At 39.2% G+C, this 15214-nt stretch overlaps 1 protein-coding gene across 3 annotated transcripts in view; it reads right to left on the reverse strand.

Annotated features, from left to right (window-relative positions):
* LOC100746339 (TWiK family of potassium channels protein 7-like) overlaps window positions 1–15214 on the reverse strand; it is a 176295-nt gene that overhangs the window by 121563 nt on the left and 39518 nt on the right. The window contains exons 2-3 of one of the 3 annotated variants that reach the window (XM_033320685.1): window positions 8698–8888; window positions 4486–4612 (exon numbers count right to left, since the gene is read on the reverse strand). The exons of 1 other annotated variant lie outside the window; for it this stretch is intronic. The gene's annotated coding sequence lies outside the window, so the exon portion shown is untranslated. The remainder of the gene's footprint in view (window positions 1–4485; window positions 4613–8697; window positions 8889–15214) is intronic. One more of the 3 variants, XM_012385588.2, reaches the window with a different exon arrangement.

Genomic DNA, 15214 nt, shown 5'->3' on the forward strand with positions numbered 1-15214 from the left:
TTTTCTTCTTTTTTTTTTTTTTTTTTTTTGTAAGAAAACTCACGCGAAACCACAGATACGAAAATACGAAATACGATCGAAGGATCACATTTAGAAACAACATCGACTCGAAATCTCTCCAAATCGAAGCAAATGCACGTTCATCGCGTTAGAAAAAGCAAGAAATGGGAAAAGTAATAGAGAGTTCATGCGAAAACTAAACTAAAACTGTTAAAATTTTTCCGGCTGCTATTTTGCTTTTGTGTTCTACCATTCGTCATATATATGCGTCACTTTGTTTTTCTCTTATGTGCGCGAAAAGTACGTGTATATTTTGAACAAAACCAAGATACCCAGGTGTGAATTCAGAACTATACTTTATGCACTTCTCGTATCGTAGTACTTCGCGTGTTCTTGAAATATATTGCCCCTCACAGCGTATTTTACACACATACGAATATTTTTGCTGTTGTATACAAAACGTTGCTTGTTCGCAGTTTAAAGTATCTCGTTTACTTTCGGAGAAACTCTATTGCGAATCTGCATAGAAAATTGAGGCATACTCCTAGCGATGTGCAGAGAACTGTTAGGATTGTACTAATATAAATATTAGTAAATTATGGCATTGTGCGATGTACGAGACTGGAAAGACTAGAAGAAAATCCTCGCATACAATTAAGAATATTTTTGACTAAATTGTGTTTCATAGATTTTTTCAATCGACGAATCATACGTGGTTCCTGTTTCTTGTCAGTAAATCGCGGATTTTTATGTATCTATGGGAAGCTTTAAAGTGCAAAAATCTAGAAAATGCACGTAATATGCAAAAATATAAATTATATTCAGAATGAGGTATACGAAATAAATCTTTATACAGGGTGGTTGGTAACTGGCGGTACAAGCGGGAAGGGGGTGATTCTACGTGAAAAAGGAAGTCGAAAATATAGAATAAAATTTTTTTTATTTTTTATTTTTTTAATTTTTCCATCGAGACAACGATCTACAATGAGATCCGTTATAACGAGACGCGATAAAGTGCACGCGTACCGAGCAAAAATTCAAAGTCGATTTTCTCGAAAACAAAGCCTCGAACGAAAAAATTTTATTCTATATTTTCGACTTCTTTTTTCGCGTAAAATCACCCCCTTACCACCAGTTACCAACCACCCTGTATAAGTTTGTATTTTTTTAGTTATGTTAATAAAAATATGAAATTGATAAAGAATCGATAAAGAACAACTCTTGCGATAGTAATCGGAATTTATCAAAAGAACGCGGGCTTATTCTCAAAAGCGAGGTTGTCCGAAATGTTTCTTTCGTTTTATAAAGAAATAATAGACGCACAATGTTTCTTGTTTTATACTAGTTTATTGAATTATGCACGAACATAATAATAGAATTAGAACGAAATGGATCATACCTAATTCGAGAAAATAATATAAAACAGAAATTGTTGCTCATCTATTATCGCCTTACGAAACGAAAGAAACTTTTCCGACGACCTAATATTAGATTAGCGAACGATTCTTACAAAACGAGAAGAAAGATTCGAATGTCATAACGCGCGGCGTGTGCGTGTGAAACTGTACATAGAAAACAGGCGTACGACTACGACGGGAAACAAAGACGGACAGTTAGACGCGTGAATTTTATCGCGGCGGAAGCCATTCTTCGTGAGCCTCGTAAAAAGTTAGCACGGATGCACGAATAAAAAAGAGCCTGCAGCGAGAATCCAGTTTCCGGGCGCGCGTGCACCACATAAAATACTATTCTTTTTTTTTTTTCACCAGCCGTTCTTCGAGTCACGATACCTAGCCGAGCGGTCGTTGACGAACCACGAATAGAAAATTATGATAAAAGTTCGACGAAGCCGTTGGTTCAGTCGATGCATACGTTTCCGTTTCCATTCTCATTCGTACTGTGCCGTTTGAAAACGGGCAACGTCTAATTTCGCTAAATTAGCCGAGTTCTGACAGCGCCCGCACTCTAGGGAATGTTAACCAAAACCTGCGAACCAAAGCAGTTTATGGAGTCTCAGCCGCGAATAATTATGATAACGTCTAATATATAATAGAACACTGTAGCTTTCGCCAATGAAAAGATCAAGTTTAGCATAGCTAATGAATGGATCGTTGCTTTTTACGCATTTACGCGCATAAAATTACGCCCATGTATTGGTTACAATTTTCAAACGGACAAACAGATAAAGTTGTATTTCTTTTCTTATATTCATAAATATTAAACATTAATTTGCATAAAAAATCGCAATCCGCCGATTAGTACTGGTGATTTACGCGCTGACTAAACTCGCTAAACAAATGGTCCTATCCTTAAAATTAATCTCCTTATTAATTTCACTAATAATATTTAATAGTATCTATCGCTATCAACTTTTGAAGAAGTTGAAACTCCTCGTTAAAAAGTTGGATCGATTCGAACGGTAAATGGAAACGTATAATTCGAAGTTAAAATTTCGCAATGGAAAAGCTATGGAATAGGCAAAAAAGAAAGTAACATAAGAGGTCTATCTCTTCGCTATCGAATATTCGGATCGTTGGCACGAGCGGAGAGGGGCGAACAGTCAAGATAATACCGGACCGTTGGTAGCCCCCGTGAATAGTTACACGTTCGATTGCCACGGCCATGAATGTCTATCGAATCGACTCCAAGCTTTCGTAGGATCCATGTAAATACCAGTATCAAGGTTTCGAGTAGGCATTAGAGTGGTATTCAGTTTGCGTCGTGCCCGTTCAGCTACAATGCCTCGAAATGTCGGTTGAGTTTCACGCGGTCCTATTTTCCTGACCGGAGTGTATTGAACGCGAATAGAAGGAAAAGAAACATATCGGCTATGAATACAAATAGAACTGTCCAAGATATGCGTTGATACGTTCTGCACGTGTTACCATCTCTGCATCCGGCTACTCAATCGAACGCCGTATTTCCGATAGTAACTATCTTACCAACCATTGGCGTTTCCAGATATTTCCCGTTTAGTTCGATTTTTAAAGAAAATTTCATGGAAATCCACGTAGGATTTCTTTAAAATATTTGGTCAAATTTGATTAGCAAGTACAATAGAGATGTAAAAAGGTGATTAGGCAAAGGAATGCGTTATTTGAAGTAAGATCTTAAGAAATAATATCATCTCATAGAGAGCGGTATGTATTTTCCTTGACTGCACTGTTCTTTCCCTGTATACTGTTCCATCGTTTCCAACTCTACGCGATTCTCCAATTTGGATATTCCATTTATTCTTGCATCTCTTTTTCCTATAAATGTAGAAACGTACGGGTATAAAACGCTTCGATAACGGGTGTCCAGATAAAAGATATTCAGCGTACATCTAGTAACAAAGTTTTCGATGCAGATTAATATTCGTTAAATAGAATTCGTGACTTTTCTTTACGCAGGATGGTTGGTTATATATTCAACGGTACGAGGAACAAAATTGTTCAAGAATCGGCTCGTTCACGATGAAAAAAACGAAGGATGCTATTACTGAGAGAATGGTCTCTGCGATTAAATTTCAGAAGCGGTCGCGATATGAACACGGAAAAAAAAAGGAGAAACGAAAATCGGGCGGGTGTCCAGCGATCCGTTTCGAATCGACCACCTTAACGATCGAACGAATAAAAGAAGCGCCAGCGATCAAAAGGTTCGAATTTATTCCACTCTGCAGAGCATGTCATTCACGCTTCGCTCTACTTTCGTCCTGACCGAATCACTTTGTTTCGACGGACAATAAATGGTCATATGACCTGTGATCAATCTACCGAGAACGGTCTAATAAAATTTCGCTGATCGATCTCACCGATACTTTCTTCTAAATACCGATCGCTGAGAGGCTGGTTTATTGCGTTCCTCGATCTACTCGCTCGAAACAGGCGGCATTTCGAACGGTACCGATCTGTTTTAATCTGATTGGTACGAGCGTCGATTATAATCGACGGTCGACTAAATTCGGCGATCATCAAACGCGTCCTACGGGAACCTCGTTTATGTCCTGCAACTTTTGATCGAGCAACTGAGTCGATCGACGTTAGACAGTTTAAATTCGTCCGTGTAAACACAGCGTCAACCAAGTTGACGCAGCTTCCGATCGTTCGATCAGGGATAGCTGGTTCGTCTATCTTTGATTGGTTGTTTCAACTGTAGTTGCCTAATGTAAACGCGGCTATGCAGACTACGGTTCACTTTAGTCGACTGTTTATATCCTCCTGGTTAGTCGTTCTGGACGTTTCGTTCTATCAACTCTTGCGAAACTTCTCAACTTAAAAATAATTATTGAATTTCGATCGGTTGAAGAAAGTATCACGGTTCGTTCCATCGAGTATCAAACGGTGCTAAGCGGCAAACGAGCGCCGCACGAAAGAGGTTAACGTTACCGGAAAGACTTTACTTTTAAGGCCGCACCTGTAGAACGATGACGACGAAAAACGTTGGCAGAAGAACAACGGCGGCTAGACAGGGGAAAAACAGAACTGGGAAAATCTTGAAAAATACCTGCGTCTCCTTCGGCTGTTACTGGCTTCTTCGGACAATAGAATGGTTGAGTCACGGGATTCCCGGAGCACCGCAATGCCTCGAGTTATTTTTCAAAAGCTTCGCTTCCCATTTCCTGCTAGCCCGTCTGGAAAGATACGAAAGAAAATTTGTTGTCTTCCGACTCGGTCTTCATACACGCAATAGCTCGTGCAATAAAAACGCGGGCAATAATTCGCTCGCGTTGCCGTTACAAAGGAAGAGGCTCCGTGGTCGGATAGGAAAACAGGAAGCTTTAAGACTGATTCGCGTTACCGCAGCAACAGAGGATAAGACGGTTCGCAATGAAATACCGTGACAGTAATAGTAATGGGTATGATCGGTTGAAATCGAGCTAGTGACACGAGAAGTAACGTGATAGTGACGTGACTATAAATTTGGATTAAAAGAGGCTCGCTGGTAAATATATTCACCCTCGCGACAGGGTTACGTTGTTTCGGAACATGCGTACGAGAATAGACGTCGTGTTTGTACGATAACATAGGGAACCGTAACTTTATGCATCCAGATAAATCTTCCACGAGTTTCTTTTTAAGCCTATTGCGTTTTTTCAGTCAAATCGTAATTTTCTATCATGTACCAGAAAATGTCTCAAGTTTGAGGAAAACAAGAAAGAATCATTATTCGTATGCGTGACGATTATTATATTTTGCTTACGATTATTTTCTTAAGTAGTTGTAAGCCTTTTATTCTATTAACACAATGGTAAGATTAAGGTATAAGGAAGTCGAGGATCGCAGCAGGGTTAATACTATTATAAGAGGAGCCTGTTTAGAAAGATGCGAAAGATTGCGTTTCTGTTTTATCGCTAATATGGATTTAATAAAAAAATATTGAAAAATATCGTTAACCAAAGAGTTTGGTATTCGTAAATGGTACGACAGAGAGTGGTAGCTTCCTTTTTTATCGTCTTGTTTCAATACCATAAAAGCAATCCAATATTTGATTTCATTGCCAAGATTCTCTCTTGCACGGTATTTCTTTCGAGAACGTATTTGGTTTTCATTGAAAAACGCCCGCTTTACGTATCGTCGAATTATACAAATTTTCTCATCCACAGTTTACGTTTGTAAATACCATAAATCGAGCGAGGAATTTCAATCTGAAACATTTTGGCAGTGAAATATGTAATTGCTAACGTGAATGTGTAAAGACACATTCCGCTTCGTTCACTGTGCTTGTAGTTGAAATTATCTTAACTACGCGGTAAATTCGGCGGAAAAATTGTCACAGAAATTCATGGATTCAAAGTGGCAACGTTTCCTGGAGAAGAACGGTCGCGACATTATGGAAATTATTGTCAGCGACAGAAATACGATGCGTCGAACAACTGGTGAACGTTAGCGTGTGCGACGCGTCTCTATGAAATCGTCTAACGTTGAAGCAGTGGAGAAAAAAAACAGGGGAAAATAGGAGAACGTAAGGTGAGAGGGTGTGAAACGGGCAACAGGAGTCGTGAAGCATGAACCTTTACGATATTTGAAAAAAGAAATAAACGTGGAAAATGGATGATGGGTGTGGGCAAGGAAAGGAATATGAAACGCGGAAGAAGCTTGACGGGATAAAGGCACGGGTGATAAAGCGTAAAATGCAATATCTCTGTCTATTCGTTTGAAACGCTAGTTTTAACGCTCCGAAGTGATCAATTAAGGTTAACGTCATGTTTTTCACGCAAATTTCTATCGGAAGCATCATTTTCTGTTTCGATGCGTAGTCTTTGACGCTGATATTGACCTCCGCGCGGCAAGTTACCTTGACTGTCACGCAATTTTATACATATTTTGTACGTATTTCACCATAGAAGTTGTAATAAATTGAAATATATTACACCTTAACATTTATTTCTTGAAAAATACAATATTGCATTCTCTCTGGAACTGTTCTCTAGCTCACTCATAGCGTTGAAAATATTTTGGTCGATTTAATTTGTCGTATTTTAATCATTTTTGAGATAATTTAATAGAACGTAGATCATTGATGATCACCGTGGAAATTATCGTGTTAATATTACCCGAAGTATTTTTCGAAGAGTTTACTTGAGTACACTAAGAGAGCAACCCACGTGTTCGCGAAATTGCGTGCCCTTAATTTGTTATTTGCAATACATTTATTACTATTGAACGCGCAGGGGTTGTACAACTCTAAAAAGTGCAGTCATTCTGCATTCGTAAAATGATTTCTAAATCTCGATTTTTGATCGTACAAATACCAGGCGTGTAAATATGAAACCGGTATCTTTCTATAGAAAATACACGTTTATTGTATGAAAATGATTAAAAATATTTTATTCGAAGTATTGCCCATCGCTAGCTATACATTTTTCCCACCTGTCTGGCAATTGGTGGATGCAACGCCAAAAAAACTGCCGCTCTTTTGAGGCAAACCAGTCATCGAGCCATTTTCGTACATTTTCGTAAGAAGTGAAGTGTTGGTCAAACAGTGCGTGTCCTATCGATGCAAATAAATAGTAATCGGACGGAGCCAAGTCTGGTGAGTAAGCCATCAATGACGCAGTTTAGTGATAACTACGTTATCAGCTAGGGCCATCTATAGGCAAATTCCGGTTTCGTACTTACAGGCCTGATAGAGATAGTTTTCTCCATAATATCCATGTCATAGTTACTCAAAGTATTAATTAATATTTCACCATGCATCCCTTTTGCTTCCATTGAACTTATTTCTACGCGTACAACGTCTCTTCTTCTTATTTTTATTCGTAGATTTAATAACATTATACGGATACTTCGTAAGCCGTTATGCTTTTTACTCATCTATAATATTAAAATCTTGTCGCCAAACAGTACAAAGATTTTTCAAGTGTGTGTAGATAGGTGAACATGTGCGCGTGTGTAAAACCAACGAGAGGCAGAGGTTGCATGCAGCTCGATATTCCGCTTTAACGAGCAAAGAGCGCTGCGTGTAGAGCGGTTCGCGGATAATTTCGGTGAAAAAGGGACAGCGGGATGGGAAAAGAAAACGACGCCATACAAAATGAAATTTCCCTTTTCCGTCACCACTTATACGATGCACTCTGTGGTTCCGAGACGCTCGACCATAAACGAGACCGAGGATGGAGGTACTTCGGTCATACTTTGATGCCACCACGACCTCCATAACCTCCTGTTTTTTTATACACCCACGCACAGAAACGGCGCTTCTTGGTTTGCATTTTTGCCAAGAATAGCGGACGGAGTCGCATTTAGCTCTCTTTTTTCCTCCGCTGGGAAACCTAGTATTTAATGTAAATTTTGTACGGGTTCATTTAAAACGGAGAAACTTTGATGAGCGAAACGGGAGAAATTCGAAGGCAATCGTGCTGGAAATAACGTAACCTAAAATAAAGTAACACAAAGAATAATTGGAAATTGCATATTACGTAGTCTTATCGCTAGACTGTGAATTTTTATGCATCTACATATAGGAAATTTTAAAGCGTAAAATTACACAAAATGCACATAATATAAAAAAAATGTATAAAATATTCAAAGCGTAATGCTTTCTGTATCACTTGGTAGAACAATTTTCCACCGATATTCTACTTTTTAAACTACATTCTGAGAAATATATATTTTCGTAAAAATCCACGGTCTACTTATCGCTGGCGGATCATCATTTATTTCAATTATTACAAAATAAACTGAAAATTATTCCTATATCCGTTTCGCCATATCCAAACTGAACACAGCGCACCAACTACGTCCAACTTATTCGCATTCATTTCCCTGTAAACAGAGTTAAATTTCCAAGGGAACTTCTCACAATTTTCCATCACAATTCATCAAACGCTTGACACACTATGTTTTACCGTGAAACCATAATACCAGAACTCTGCGTTTCACAGACTCGGTCGGTCTCCTTCCTCTTCTATACAAGAAAGTTGCAAGGCGAAATTGCAAGGTGCACGAGTAAGGACTAAGGTATAGTATTGTTCGAGGCAGATCTCAAGAAGTTCTTGACGCGAGCACGTCTCGCCTGTCCCTTGGTAGATCGAAGCTAGCCAAACGAGAAGACGTATCGAACGGGGTGTTCATCCAGACGGTAGGAGCGAAAGGGAAAGATAAGACAGAGGAAGAAGGAAAGAGAGAGAGAGAGAGAGAGAGAGAGAGCGAGCGAGGAAGAGAAACAGAGGGCGGGGGACGAAAGAGAGAGTGTTGATCGTAGATCGCTACGAACCAGTCTGTCTTCTCAACCCCTTTTCCAACGGGACGAGTCCACAGAAGCAGTCAGCCAAGACGGATTGTCCTCGGTGAAACTTCCTTAATTATCTCGCGGTTCCAGGAATAATTCGGTCGATTCGAACAGGGTGGTTTACAAATCCGGTCGACATCTTGCGACAAACAAGCCGTCGCTCGTTGGGGACAAGCCTGCAAAACGAACGTAAAGGAGATGGGGGGAGTGGCGAAGAAGAGGATTCGACTCGCTTTACTCTCCTTCGAAACTGTAATTCCGGGTCCCCAGACCTTTGCCGCAGTTCGACTTTCCTACCGGTTCACGTTCGCCCATTGTCATTCGATTCGACGATTCTACGAATTTTTCCAGCGGCGGTAGCCTCTCACAAATTCGATCGCGCAGCTCGAAGTTTAGTCGAACTCCTTCTTGAGAAGCGCTATGCTGCTCTCTGATGAACATTTCACCGATGCGATTCGGTGAAAGTAGCGTACGAAGCTTCGAGTAGAAACGAAATACGATAGAGACGCTTGATTATTTTGATATCGAATTCAGGGAAGTCAAAATCGTTGAAACGGCGCGAGTATTGTTTTTCCCAGCGTTCGACGACGGCTATGGTATCGCGTTGGAAATAACAAAAATTTTCGGATTTCAGATCGCCATTGACGTCAAACATTTCTGGCACAAGTAAAATGACAAACGAGTAACGGGAAGCAAGCAACATGCGCGAATGACAAAACAGTCCAAAATTGCTCGAAAACTGGAACGGACGTTAGCTGGCTGTGTAAAAAATAGTAATGGAAAAGCCAATGTATGGACCTTGTGTCGTACGAAAAACATTCGACCCTTCAACTTCGAAATTCGTATAAATATTACTTACCTGTATGTTCAAAGCTTACTCGTAGATCCATACATTTTTAATTTTATTCGACGTTAACGAAAAAAAGAGAAGAAAGAACACTGATCATTAATTTTCAATCGAATTTTATATTACTAGTTAAATAGAACGTAAACGGCGAAACATTACGAGATGGTTCCATAACTTGGAGAGGCAATAAGTTGCATGTACTAAAACCCGATTAGTTCGATTCAAGAAATATTTTAATTGGAAATGAAAACCAAATAAAAGGAAATACATGGCATGAAACGCGTGTTTCAGAGGCTGAAATAAACAGGGTGGTGCAGAAGTCGTAAAAAGATCGGTAGAAATATTCATAATATTTTTTAATCGAATTTCTTTTCTTTCGTTCGAGAACTTCTGAAGTTGTACCTGCAAGATCGATTATGCGAGGTTACGGCGTTATTCAACGAATTGAGATTATAAAGTTCTATTTCCAGAAATTGAGTTTCTATCAAACCTTTCGATCGATTGACAGCTCCTGATTTTTTCCATTTGGGTTGCCTCAAGGACAACGTGTAAATACGTAAATAAACTTAAGGGCCATCGAGCCGAAATGCGGAAGTTAGTGACAGATACTGTCATGGAGAATGTTCTTAGGAGCTGAAATTTGAGAGGCTGAGAATGGCGAACACTTACGTAACATAGATAGCTCAATGAAATTTTCACGCGACTATACTTTATTAGTTCGCAAAGAGATAGATTTCAAATTAAATATTTTTTTAAATTATCAATATAAACGGCTTCGCGACTTTAGCAACGTGTAACCTGTAGTCTCGCGGAATTGAAATTTCCAAGATAAATCGCTGGTTATATCCTAACAAGTTTGTATTATAAGAGAAGTGAGCATTCTTGAAGATGGAACGATAACACAGAGGAGTTTATAGTCGATAAATCGAAGTTTCTGTTTTGAAAGCAATGTTCTCAAGTATATACTTGAATTGTCGGATCCTCTCCTGAGACGTGATATGTCAGAAATACTTATTGAGATGCTCTGCTACGGAGACACTCTAAAACAAGCATGCTCGATATCTGACATTTCCCGCGAGTATTTTACTCCTGATTCTCACCTCAGCGAGCATCTTTATCGATTCGCTTTTAGCATAAACAGCAGACAAATTATTCTACGATACTCGCTCATCCTTCCAACAGTATTTTCGCGCTTAATATCCTCGTTACAAGTTTTTAGTAGGACGTTTCCGGATCTACGTCTACACATTTTTTCCTATTTTTACTCGTAGAACATAGCAGTAAAGTTCGATCGTTTAACTTTGAAACTCCTTAGAGTTTGGTACAAATTCAAAGTAAGACGTATGGTTGAAAGCCTCGCTGCATACTGATCGTTCTTCGGAGAAAAATTCTCGTTGCACGATGCCCTTGAAGTGTTTGTAACATATAAAAATGTTGCAGTCCTTACAGTCATATCTTCCAACGAGTGAAACGTAAAAATATTAAATCGTATACTGGCGACCATAAGTGCTGTGACGTTAACTTAAATTCAATGCTTTCCGCTCGTTTCGTTCTTCGTTTGTTTTTAATTACAAATCTGTTAATCCAGCTCGTAGGTGCCTCACAACGTAAAACACTAAATAAAGTTTTTAGAAAAGTAAAATGGAATAGTACAATTTATTAGAGTTTTGCAATAACTGGAATACGGCTGGAGGAAAGTTCCATTATAATCTGCAGACTTCGTTTCCCCTGTTGCTTTGCCTCTCCGTTGCGTTTCAAATTTATCACAATAGAAAAGTTCTAAATAGAGCGAACGAATGAAGCGCGTTAATCCGATAATTCCCGAGCGTGCGTCTAACCTAGCAAATAACAATGTTTGGAAAATAGCAGGAATCACAGCTCGATATTCACAGTTGAACAGCAACGAACCGAAACGCGCCTCGAGAAGTGAAAGCAAACGTACAGGTAGAGACGTTAACGAAATTAAAACAAACTAGCAAGTAATTCGTTAAATACACGTGCGAGGCGAACGTTTTGGAACGTGTCGGGCGAGCCGTAGGATAGTTTCGTTCGGATTTCGGACCAGCACGTTTGGCATGACGATACGAATTTGCAACTCGACAGTTTACTGAGTTCCTTTACGAACCGGATGCCACGAACTTTACGTTCAACTGAAGATACAGCGAAATAGAATCGGGAGGTTAGCTCGACCAGAAACTGGAGAAACGGATGCCCGTATCCTGACGATGCCGGCGGTCGTTCCTGCGAGGTTTGTGTTTTCCAGACGACAGCCAGAGCTTTCGAAACTAAGCCTAAGGGTGTGAGACGAACGTGTCCTCGATGCGACGATGCTAACGATACTTGGACGAAAGAGGGTGGATATGGTGCTTCGAATGCCAAGAAAGCTGGCCTGGATCCTGCTAAACGAGCAAAACGATCGACAAAACTAAAGATAGAAGTTCGTTTGGCAAACGGCCCGTGATGGTCAGCCTTAAGCTCTGTCCGTAGTGACATTTATTGCACCACCTATCTTACCATCCACGGCTTTCACCGGCAAAAGTATTCTCTTAACAACCGTGACATCGCACGTACGATTCCTCGCGAAACGCGTCCTTCAATGTCCGATCCAATGTTCTCTTACCGATTGGATCCGACTAATGGATATTTAATCGCCAGGGACAGCTTGCTTCGTCGCCTCTATTCGCGGTTTTAGTCTGCCGTGATTTATCTCAGCATTCTATCTACGGTTTACACGAAATGTAGGAAAGAAATGTATTTTTAAATAACGTATATTATTAGAAGACGAGGATAAGGAAATGTTTGCAATTTTTCGTGCCAATAGTTCTTAGTAATCGGAGAATGGCTCTCGATACAGTGGCTATAAAGGGTACTTGTAAATAAATGGTACATGAACTAGCAACGCACCCAAACCGGCTGGCAGCGGAAACGGTCGACACATCAAGCATAAAAAGAAGATTAAAAAGAAAACACCCAACAGATCTCACAAAGGACATAACCTAACAAACACGATGATGGTACCCCGCTGGGAGTAGCCACCCACATGTTATATTAGTATACCGCTATAATATTTTACCAAATGTCCTACTGGACAAATTGTAAAATCCAAATAAATAAATAAAAAAAAAAGAATTTATACTGAACGTGTGAAAGTGTATGTGAGCATTGAAGGACGTCCAGGTTTTAGTTGAGACAAAAGCGATTAAAAGCGGTTAGAAGTTATTAAAAAGCCATTAGGAGTGATTAGAAGAAATCAGAAAAAAACAAACAAACAAAGCGAGTAGATTATCGAGTCCTTCGGAGAGCTGAATAATTTGTAAATAAATTTGAAACTATTTGTTTTTCCAGATCCTCTCTATACCTTAACAGTACGTACTTTTATTTTCCAATGAAGCGTCTTCTTATCAGATTCCATATTTTACTCGAGTAGCATAACATTTGTATATCCATAAATGATACGAAATTTAATATGCACAGACTTAATTAAATAGTATATAAATGCAATAGCGAATACAACAACGTAGAAATACTTTTCGTAGGGACAGGAAATTAATTTAATTTCATGCGGTTATATCGAAGTGATACGATAAAGTAGTTTACTGGTGGAAAGTATCTCCATTTAAAGCTACACTCGTTCTCTTGCAATATTTCGAAGTCGACATCGTACAGAGAATTTATGTACATGAAATAATTTCTACATCAAAGTTATTTGAACTGCATTTGTGTCTTGAAGGGAAATTGAATAACCTTTATGACTTTATAATACGCCATGTGTTACGCTTGAGATATTGCATTCACCTACCTATATAACTTCGCTAAAACACTCTCGATTTTTATCTGTTCGTAGCGGCTTTTATTTTTGAGCAATTTCGGCAAATGATCCCGAGCGAATTCTCATTCTATCGTGAAATATAACATTTCTTAAATTTCGATGACGACGCGAGCAATTTCGAAATATAGGATTTAAAAATAAAATCGATTGCGCAGCGAAACATAACGGATTGGTTTTTAATTGGAGACATTATACAGTTTAAAGCGGTCCGTGAATACGTATCGATAATTCACGGACTGCGTATCGACAACTCTATAAACGTATCTAGGGAAATCATAAGAGCGTAAAGTTGTAATTTACGAGGCTATACGTACATTCGAGGCAGAAAATACATCTGCTTCGAAATTTCTGTTTCCTATCAATATGAATATCATTTTCAAGTAAATTCTCGGTTGTTCGAAGGAACGTATTTTAAGTTTAATAACCGGGCAAATTATATCGCAAAATATGAACAAATATCTGCCGAGGCGTCTCTTCTATATAGCGTAATTTTTTATTAGATGAATTTTCAATAGTAAACACGATTCGTTTATCGTTTAACAGACGAAGGTAATTGATCTTTAATGTAGACAAACGAACCTGCTCTTCGATAAAAGCTGCTTAATTTCCAAACACTAATATCGTGAAATTTTAATATCGATTTATAATTATTTCAAGCCTTCTATCAATCGCCATAGTTGAGCGCAAATTTTCACTGGTTTAATGGATTTTACATCGGTGCGCGTATCAAGGGCTCGCCATGTCGCCGTTTATCAAAATGTTATTATTCGGATAATCGTTAATTGCGTTGTAATGTACTTAAATGATTTGTTACCTCGCCATTCTAGATAAACTCGAAACTTTACATATACATCGCATAATCGCGTATCTTCGCAGGGCTCTCCGATTTTCATCACGTTTACGTCAAAGCATAAACGATTCCATAGGTTGGAAAAAATACTACGTGAAAGTTAGTCACGTTATCAGAGACTTTTACTCAACGTCACGCGTTTTCCACGCGTTTAGTATGTAACAACTGTTTACGATAAATATACACACGTGTAAATTATATAGATATAACCGATAAATTAAACACGTCGCTACGTTATGATATAACGACGTTATTGATGAAGCATTCAAAATAGCTTTACAAGTGCTGAGTTTTAAACTATCCATTAGCCTATCCATAAATGCCATAATCAATCAACGCTTACATACGTTTTACGTAGGTATTAGTATTCGCAGCCGAGCGAAACTCCTTAGTATCGACGTATAATACGATAATTAATACGTACTTGAAGTAATTTCTGTCCGATCGTGAAATGAAATAAAACGGGCACGAGGAGTCGAACGATCGAACTTGAAACGACTTACTATCGATCAAGATTTAGAAGCGTGTAGATTTAGAAGAAGATTTAGAAGTATGCCATTGATCGTACGTAGCAAGAACAGCAGATGCTTGCGAAATTAATCTTAATCGAAGGTTCAAATCCCGCAGCACGATGGAGCAAATTTCTGAATGAAAACGTGCGAACCACAAAATTATTCAACTCTGCGGATCATCGTGGAGGTGCGGTCGGGAATGTCTTCCGAAAATCTGAGACTTAATATTCATAGCAGGAGCGCGTCCCGCCGCGACCCCTGAATCCATTACCGACTTTCACAGGACCGATTAGTAATGAGGTCGGGATTTCATCCGACTTGCAGGATCGGCGGGGGATGGCAAAAAGAAGCGCGACGTCGTTTCCTGGAGTCTCGCGCTTCGCAGGAATATTAATCGAGCGAGAACAAGGCGGAAGCGAAGCGGGCTCGGCAATTCGTCGTCGGGCGTTCGAGTGGCGCGACGT

Source organism: Bombus impatiens, unplaced genomic scaffold (genome assembly GCF_000188095.3).
Source record: "Bombus impatiens unplaced genomic scaffold, BIMP_2.2 scf_0321, whole genome shotgun sequence".
Taxonomy (NCBI): Eukaryota; Metazoa; Arthropoda; class Insecta; order Hymenoptera; family Apidae; genus Bombus; species Bombus impatiens.